Consider the following 8059-nt stretch of genomic DNA (forward strand, 5'->3'; position numbering starts at 1 on the left):
TACACGATCGTGATCCTCGTCCTCTAGCTATAATCTTTCTTATTTGATGCATCGGAACTCATCACTCAGGCCACCTCTAATTATTTCTATGGTTTTTACTGTTGATGTTAGTTAGCTGCTTTCTCTTAACACAACCTACAGACATAAATAACTAATAACTATTGAGGAGAAACCATTGTCAGCTCAGTGTCATACTACTAATGCGAATACGCGAACCTCCAACGAGGTATGGAAATGTAATATTCTCTGTCCTACTCTTCTCTATTTTCTTAATTACTAGATTATTGGGTTAATTTTTTCGGAATAATATCTCTGTTTAGATGTTAAGGGTTTTACTTTTTACACACCCTTGCTCTCAATTGTTATTATTGTCAATATTTCGGTTTTTAACCATAATGTAATATCTCAAAAGGTTTCATGCCTGTGCATCCCTTTTTCTATGTTATGCCTATTTAAAGCTTTTAATTAGATTATAAGATAAAAAAACGAAGAGAAACATACTTTATTGCTTGAGAAAATAAGCTATATATAAGCTTAATTTATAGGAACAATCAAAGCTCTTAACCATAACTAAAAGATAAAACTGATGGCTCAATAAAATTAAAACTGATGACTCAATAAGATTGCTACCTAAATTTACAAATTTCAATATTTATTGAAACTCTAACATCTTCCTCCTTTTCTCATTTTTAATAAGCTCAAAAAAATAACAAAAAAATATTGATTATAACCAATCATGCACCCATATTTTAAATACAAGAATAATAAAAGTGTCCAGTAACACCAATCATGCAGTTTTAATTTTAGTTTGAACACTCCAACCTTAACTTTGGCTTTAACTTTGAATTTCTATCTCTCACTTGAATTTGACCCTAACTCAACTTTTCAAACTTTCATTGTTAAAAAAAAATCACTTTTCACCCTCAGCTTTGACACGATAATACAAAACCATCAACTGCTTTTACAACAAGAACCTAACGCAAAGGTTCACGTACTTCATTATTACAACTATTTCTTTACCAGATGTGGAATGGGTACGGCCATTATGTGTTTACCCATTATGTGTTTCATCAAGCCAAATTATAATCTCACTGCACTACCTAATCACATGACCTACTATATTCTATGGGAGAAGGATAGGCTGCTCCTCCAAATCTAAGAAGCTGCCAAAATATGAAGAAATAAAATCTTTAGAATGTGGGGATTCCGGCTGAATCAAATCACAACAAGAAGAAGAATAATTTTCTTGCAATATTATACTTTGAGTAACGAAAGGGGACGGGGGCGGCTGCTGATCGTCTGTTACATTGCTACTGTTTGTCGTGCTGTTTGGTTGAAGTCCACTAATCTCTTCCAATCGGTCGTACTGATAATCTCCCATGCAATCCTCCAATCCTCCAACAATAATTGGCACCATGACTTGGAGGTATCTATTTCCACAACATGATGATTTGTTGCTTTCAAGCCTACTTCTTGATTAATACCATCATGGGTATCTGGTACACAATCATGATCATAACTATCTACTATTGCCCTTCCACAGTGTCTGACTGCGCTTGTTTTCAAGGGTACAATATCATAGCTATCATTATCTTTATGTAGGAATCCTTTATCATAAATTGAGGGGGGAGGAATAGCCCTTTCTTTAAAAGCCTCCTGATATTTGGGGTCGAATTCACCCTTTTGGACTCTCTTGCTTAACTGGGTATTCCAGTAATTCTTTATTTCATTGTCTGTCCGACCAGGGAGTCGACCTGCTATCAACGTCCATCTGCACAATACCAAGTGATATGAATCATCCTTTCACATTATGTATATATTGTTGGAATTTTCTGATAAATCCCATAACAAACAGACAAAAATCGCACTCTGTTTTTACACAGAAAAACAGAAAAATTCGCTTGCTGGAAACGGTGTTTCAGCAACACAGTTTTTTTTCAGTTGCTGAAACAGGTGTTTCAGCAACGGTGTTTCAGCAACGTAAAAATTTTGACGTCAAGTATTTTTGAGTTACGAGCTGTTTCAGCAACTAAAAATTTGACGAAATAACTTTTGGTGAAACAGCGACAGGTAAAATGAAACTTCTATTTGTAAAAATAAACTAACTCATAAAACTAAGTCTTCCTCACGTAGAGGGATCTCCACAACTGCTGTTACAAAACATTTTCCTCTTAACAGAGGGATTTACAATCTATGCTGAAAAGCATCTTCCTCTTAAAAAGAGGGATTCACCAATTTATGTTAAAGAACATCTTCCTCTCAACAAAGGGATTCACCGATCTATGCTAAAGAGCATCTTCCTCTTGACAGAGGGATTCACCAAACTATGCTGAAAAGCATCTTCCTCTTGACAGAGGGATTCACCAAACTATGCTGAAAAGCATCTTCCTCTTGACAGAGGGATTTACCAAACTATGCTGAAAAGCATCTTCCTCTTGACAGAGGGATTTCACAACTGTCTCAGCACTGCTGTCTATCACTGCACTGCTGTGCATAAAAAAAACTTCTTGAATTACTCTCGCGCTACTGCGCATTACATCTCATGTTCAGTTTAAATGAACAACAAAAACATACGCACTGCGTGCTCCCCTTGCAAGTTCTCAACGAACAACAACCAAAACATATTCACACTGCTGTGTGCTGCGTTTCCATATTCACCAACATAAAAGTATACTCACGCTGCTGCGTGCTCTCCTCTGCTCTCTATCTCTCTCTATCACACATATGTTTTACTTCTGTTTCTGTTTCTATTTATAGTGCAGGAAAGGTTCTTCACCGCCTTAACTTGCTGATGAAATATCTGCTGCTCATAATTAACAGATTTGATTTCTTGCTGTATTTCTTGAGTCGGTTGTGCTTAAACCCAACACTGATAAGTGTTGCGGCTGGTACTTCCCTTCTCGGCCATGCTTCTTCTTTAATGTTGTTTGGTGAGCTGTTATGGCGCAGAGCCCAGATCTGATCTTCCTCCTCCTTTGGGAACACAAACAAGCAAACGGTGAAAAGATGGTAATAGCGGTGATTTAACAGATCGGGGAAAAAATGTGGGGCGCCGGATAAAGACAAATGAATAAAGTAAAACAGCTGTTGCTGCTGCACAGCAGTTGGAATTAATATTCCAACACTCCCCTCTTAATTTCAACTGCTGGGCGTTCAATCATACCCAGACATTTCATAAAAAATTAGAAACTTTTTCTGATCCAATGGTTTGGTCAGAATATCAGCAACCTGCTCCTTCTCTGTTCTCATGGGAGATTTAATTTCATATCTCTCCCCTATAGGAAGATCCATCTGATAGAGTTCTACGAGGGTCTTCATCAGATCTTCAATCTCTTCCTCTGTCATATTGACAAGGGTTTTTGCAGTGAAGCCCATCTCAGCGATCTTGGCAAGAGTCACACATCGAACTCCATATTCTTTAAACAAATCTTCAAGGAACTTCAATTCCTTTCTCCCATTCATGGGTTCTGTCCATTTCCTATCTTGAACTCCATCTTCTAAATAAACAGGGTCATCAACATGACTAGATAAAGCAAACAAAGAATTCATACCTTCATTTGTTGCTTCTTGTGGTGTGCTTGGAGAAGCACATTCATTTCTCCTCAAGGGTGCGACTTGTTGCCCTTGTGCTGACGCCTCTTTTTGGGGATGAACTTCAGCCATCTCCTCATCACCTTCATCACGAGACAAACATATTTTATCATTCACTGTTTTCTCTAAGCTTTCATCACAAGCTTTCTCCTCAATGAATTGAGGTTTCGCTGTCTTCACTTTCTGCATGCCTTGATAGGCAGTTTTGAGAGTATCCCATGCTTCTCTGGATGTCTTAGCTGCTGCTATCCTCGGAAACACACTTTCATTCACTGCTCGATACAAGAAGTAGAGGGCCAAAGCATCCTTCTTCTTATAGTTCTTCAACAACTCTTTCTCTGCCTCATCTTCATTTGCTGGTTTTTCAAAACCATCTTCAACAAATTCCCATAAATCTTCTGAGAAAAGAAAAGCTCTCATAACTATTGCCCAATAGTCATAGTTTTTCTCATTAAGTAGTGGGAGCTGAGTATTAAAAATACCCACGCATGTGCTAACGCTGGCCATTCCTTGCACTTTAAATTATGCTTCAAATACTTGACTGTATTTGAAAAATCACTGTCTGTCTTCAACAATAACACAGAAAAAAAATTCTTGAGAAATACCTTAGATTCTTTCTTGGCTGAGTCTTCACACTGCTGGAGAAGTTGCTGCTGCAAGAAATCTTCCTTCAGCTTCTTTGACACTTCAAAGAGCCTGGACTAGCTCTGATACCATGTTGGAATTTTCTGATAAATCCCATAACAAACAGACAAAAATCGCACTCTGTTTTTACACAGAAAAACAGAAAAATTCGCTTGCTGGAAACGGTGTTTCAGCAACACAGTTTTTTTTCAGTTGCTGAAACAGGTGTTTCAGCAACGGTGTTTCAGCAACGTAAAAATTTTGACGTCAAGTATTTTTGAGTTACGAGCTGTTTCAGCAACTAAAAATTTGACGAAATAACTTTTGGTGAAACAGCGACAGGTAAAATGAAACTTCTATTTGTAAAAATAAACTAACTCATAAAACTAAGTCTTCCTCACGTAGAGGGATCTCCACAACTGCTGTTACAAAACATCTTCCTCTTAACAGAGGGATTTACAATCTATGCTGAAAAGCATCTTCCTATTAAAAAGAGGGATTCACCAATTTATGTTAAAGAACATCTTCCTCTCAACAGAGGGATTCACCGATCTATGCTAAAGAGCATCTTCCTCTTGACAGAGGGATTCACCAAACTATGCTGAAAAACATCTTCCTCTTGACAGAGGGATTCACCAAACTATGCTGAAAAGCATCTTCCTCTTGACAGAGGGATTCACCAAACTATGCTGAAAAGCATCTTCCTCTTGACAGAGGGATTCACCAAACTATGCTGAAAAGCATCTTCCTCTTGACAGAGGGATTTCACAACTATCTCAGCACTGCTGTCTATCACTGCACTGTTGTGCATAAAAAAAACTTCTTGAATTACTCTCGCGCTACTGCGCATTACATCTCATGTTCAGTTTAAATGAACAACAAAAACATACGCACTGCGTGCTCTCCTTGCAAGTTCTCAACGAACAACAACCAAAACATATTCACACTGCTGTGTGCTGCGTTTCCATATTCACCAACAGAAAAGTATACTCACGCTGCTGCGTGCTCTCCTCTGCTCTCTATCTCTCTCTATCACACATATGTTTTACTTCTGTTTCTGTTTCTATTTATAGTGCAGGAAAGGTTCTTCACCGCCTTAACTTGCTGATGAAATATCTGCTGCTCATAATTAACAGATTTGATTTCTTGCTGTATTTCTTGAGTCGGTTGTGCTGAAACCCAAGACTGATAAGTGTTGCGGCTGGTACTTTCCTTCTCGGCCATGCTTCTTCTTTAATGCTGTTTGGTGAGCTGTTATGGCGCAGAGCCCAGATCTGATCTTCCTCCTCCTTTGGGAACACAAACAAGCAAACGGTGAAAAGATGGTAATAGCGGTGATTTAACAGATCGGGGGAAAAATGTGGGGCGCCGGATAAAGACAAATGAATAAAGTAAAACAGCTGTTGCTGCTGCACAGCAGTTGGAATTAATATTCCAACATATATCACACTGAATTTATTGTATTAAATTCGTTTGAATGATTTATCCAAACACTCTATACAAAATTAGAATATCGTCAGTTTTCAAAAAATTCGACTCCCATACCTATTGCCAAGAAGACGATGTAATCTAACGAAGTTCGTCTTCCTCGGGGGAAATATTTCCGCGCTTAATATCTGGACGAAGATAGTTCAACCAACGCAATCTACAGCTGTTCCCACATCGTCTGAGACCTGCAAAAACAAATTTCTTCAGCTGATCAAACTTGTTCATGAAAGGAAAATTTATTCGAAAAACTTCAGAGATATTTGCTAGAGTGAGGTACAATATTATTTCTAGTAAATCAAACCATGTATACTACTTCGCCTCTTTGGGCTAAAGGATTTTTATTTTCGTACAGGGTAGTCGACAAATATGCATTATTCATTGTCAATCTACTCCTCATAATTGGCAAAAGCTCTCACCTGCTTTCCTGGGAAGATCTCTCCATTGACCAATGCCATGAGTCTTAATGTATTCAATCAAAATCTTGTCTTCGCTAGGTGTCCAAGCCCCGCGTTTGAGACGCTCCTCATGTTTCGAATAGCTCCAACAACCAGGAGATCTACCCATCATCTACAACCTAATCGATGCAACAAACCCTCAACCAGCAGCTTATATCTTCCAGAGACCACTTCTTGATTTCTCCCTTTTGCAGATCAATAATAAGATGATAATATATAGAGAGAGAAACCACTCCACCACAGTTTGGTAGCAATTTTTGTTATAACTTTTCAAATAAAGCGGGCCTTGTGATCCTACCAGAAAATCCAGATGCAATTGCTAAAGCCGGGCAACTTACTGGACAAATGCAATAAAGAGCGAACGACGGCCAGTTGTGCCAAAAATGTATTTCCACGTCAACATGTTGATAGAATTTCGCTGTTAATGTTTTGCTGTCCGTATTCATGTAATTATTCAATTCTTCGATCTCGGCACGGAGCCCATATGGTGTTGAGTTTGAGTTTTAGTTTTAGAGTGCGTCTCAAGTTCCTACCAGTCATTCTGAAGCACAACTTCCGTTGTTTAGTTCGCATCCACAAAACAATGGCAGAAAGCATATCGGATATTCCAGTGGCAATAAATTAGTGTACATAGTTAAATTCATGACAAACTCTAAGTGCAATGTATGGTGGCATCGATTATCCAGAAGAAAATGTGTGTAATAAGACTAGTCACAAATTTGACAAATATAAATCATACTCGACATAGAACTATAGTTGGATTCAAATTTGGTAAATGTCAAGCTTACTACTAAAAAACTAATAGTAAAAACGGACACAACATAAAAAGACCATAGAAATATGGTGGGATTCAAATTTGGTAGATGTCAATCTCACTACTAAAAAATAATAGTAAAAAAAGACACAACGTAAAAAGACCACACAAAATGCATACAAATATTAATTTAGCTCGCTACTAAAAAAAATAGTAAAAAAGCACACAACATAAAAAGACCATAGAACTATAGCTGGATTCAAATTTGGTAGATGTCAAGCTCACTACTAAAAAAAATAATAGTAAAAAAGGAGACAACATAAAAATACCACACAAAGTGCATACAAATATTAATTTAGCTCACTACTTAAAAAAATAATAGTAAAAAAGCACACAATATAAAAAGACCACACGAAGTGCATACAAATATTATTTTATTTTAATTTGGAATAATGTTTACGAGTATTAATTTATTTCCATTTGTAATAATGTTTACATCAGTAAATAGGTACGATTGGTTAGTTGAATGGATTATTTTTTTGAGATATTTTCTCAGCAATAATTTACAACTTTTGAGCAATCCATGTACCATGTGTATTTCCTAAAATTCCTTTTTGATATTGACTCCCTAACAGGAGGGCTCGGGGAGATGAAAAACATGTGTGGATTGTCTTTATGTTCATAAAGTAGGTCTAGGTTAGAGGTAAAGTGTGAAAGTATATAGTCTTCCAATGTGCCCTTTTTTTTTTTTTTTTGTGGTATTGAGCTCCGAGGAGCCGCCATTGCTTGAAGGAGAAGTGGACCAATGAATCTATAAGGAGTCTGCGTGAGATCACCAGTTTGTCGTTCCTATGGATTTTGTTAGTGGATTTAGATGTGTTATCCCCAGAGTTAGAGACTAGTAAGACACTGCTAATGTTGCGATGTTGGTGTGTTCGATTTGGAAGCTCTAAGCATAATCCCTAGCATCAGATGAAATGGGTTCGAGAAGTCAACTATGGGAACTCTAGCCTACATTTTAATTTCTGCTAGTTTGATTGGGGAGATCAATCTACTGTGAAGCTGGAGAGTGTATTTGTGTTTGTTAAAATTCATGTGGAGCCGAGTAAAAGCTTTTGTCTTTCGAATTCTGGGCATCAACATTGGA

The 8059-nt window shown here is 37.5% G+C and overlaps 1 pseudogene; it reads right to left on the reverse strand.

Annotated features, from left to right (window-relative positions):
• Positions 1 to 1123: 1123 nt before the first annotated feature.
• Positions 1124 to 6332, reverse strand: LOC149256529 (uncharacterized; annotated as a pseudogene).
• Positions 6333 to 8059: the final 1727 nt, after the last annotated feature.

This window comes from Pinus tabuliformis, chromosome 7 (genome assembly GCF_031772625.1).
Source record: "Pinus tabuliformis cultivar Carrire ecotype Pingquan chromosome 7, CPIR1, whole genome shotgun sequence".
NCBI lineage: Eukaryota > Viridiplantae > Streptophyta > Pinopsida > Pinales > Pinaceae > Pinus > Pinus tabuliformis.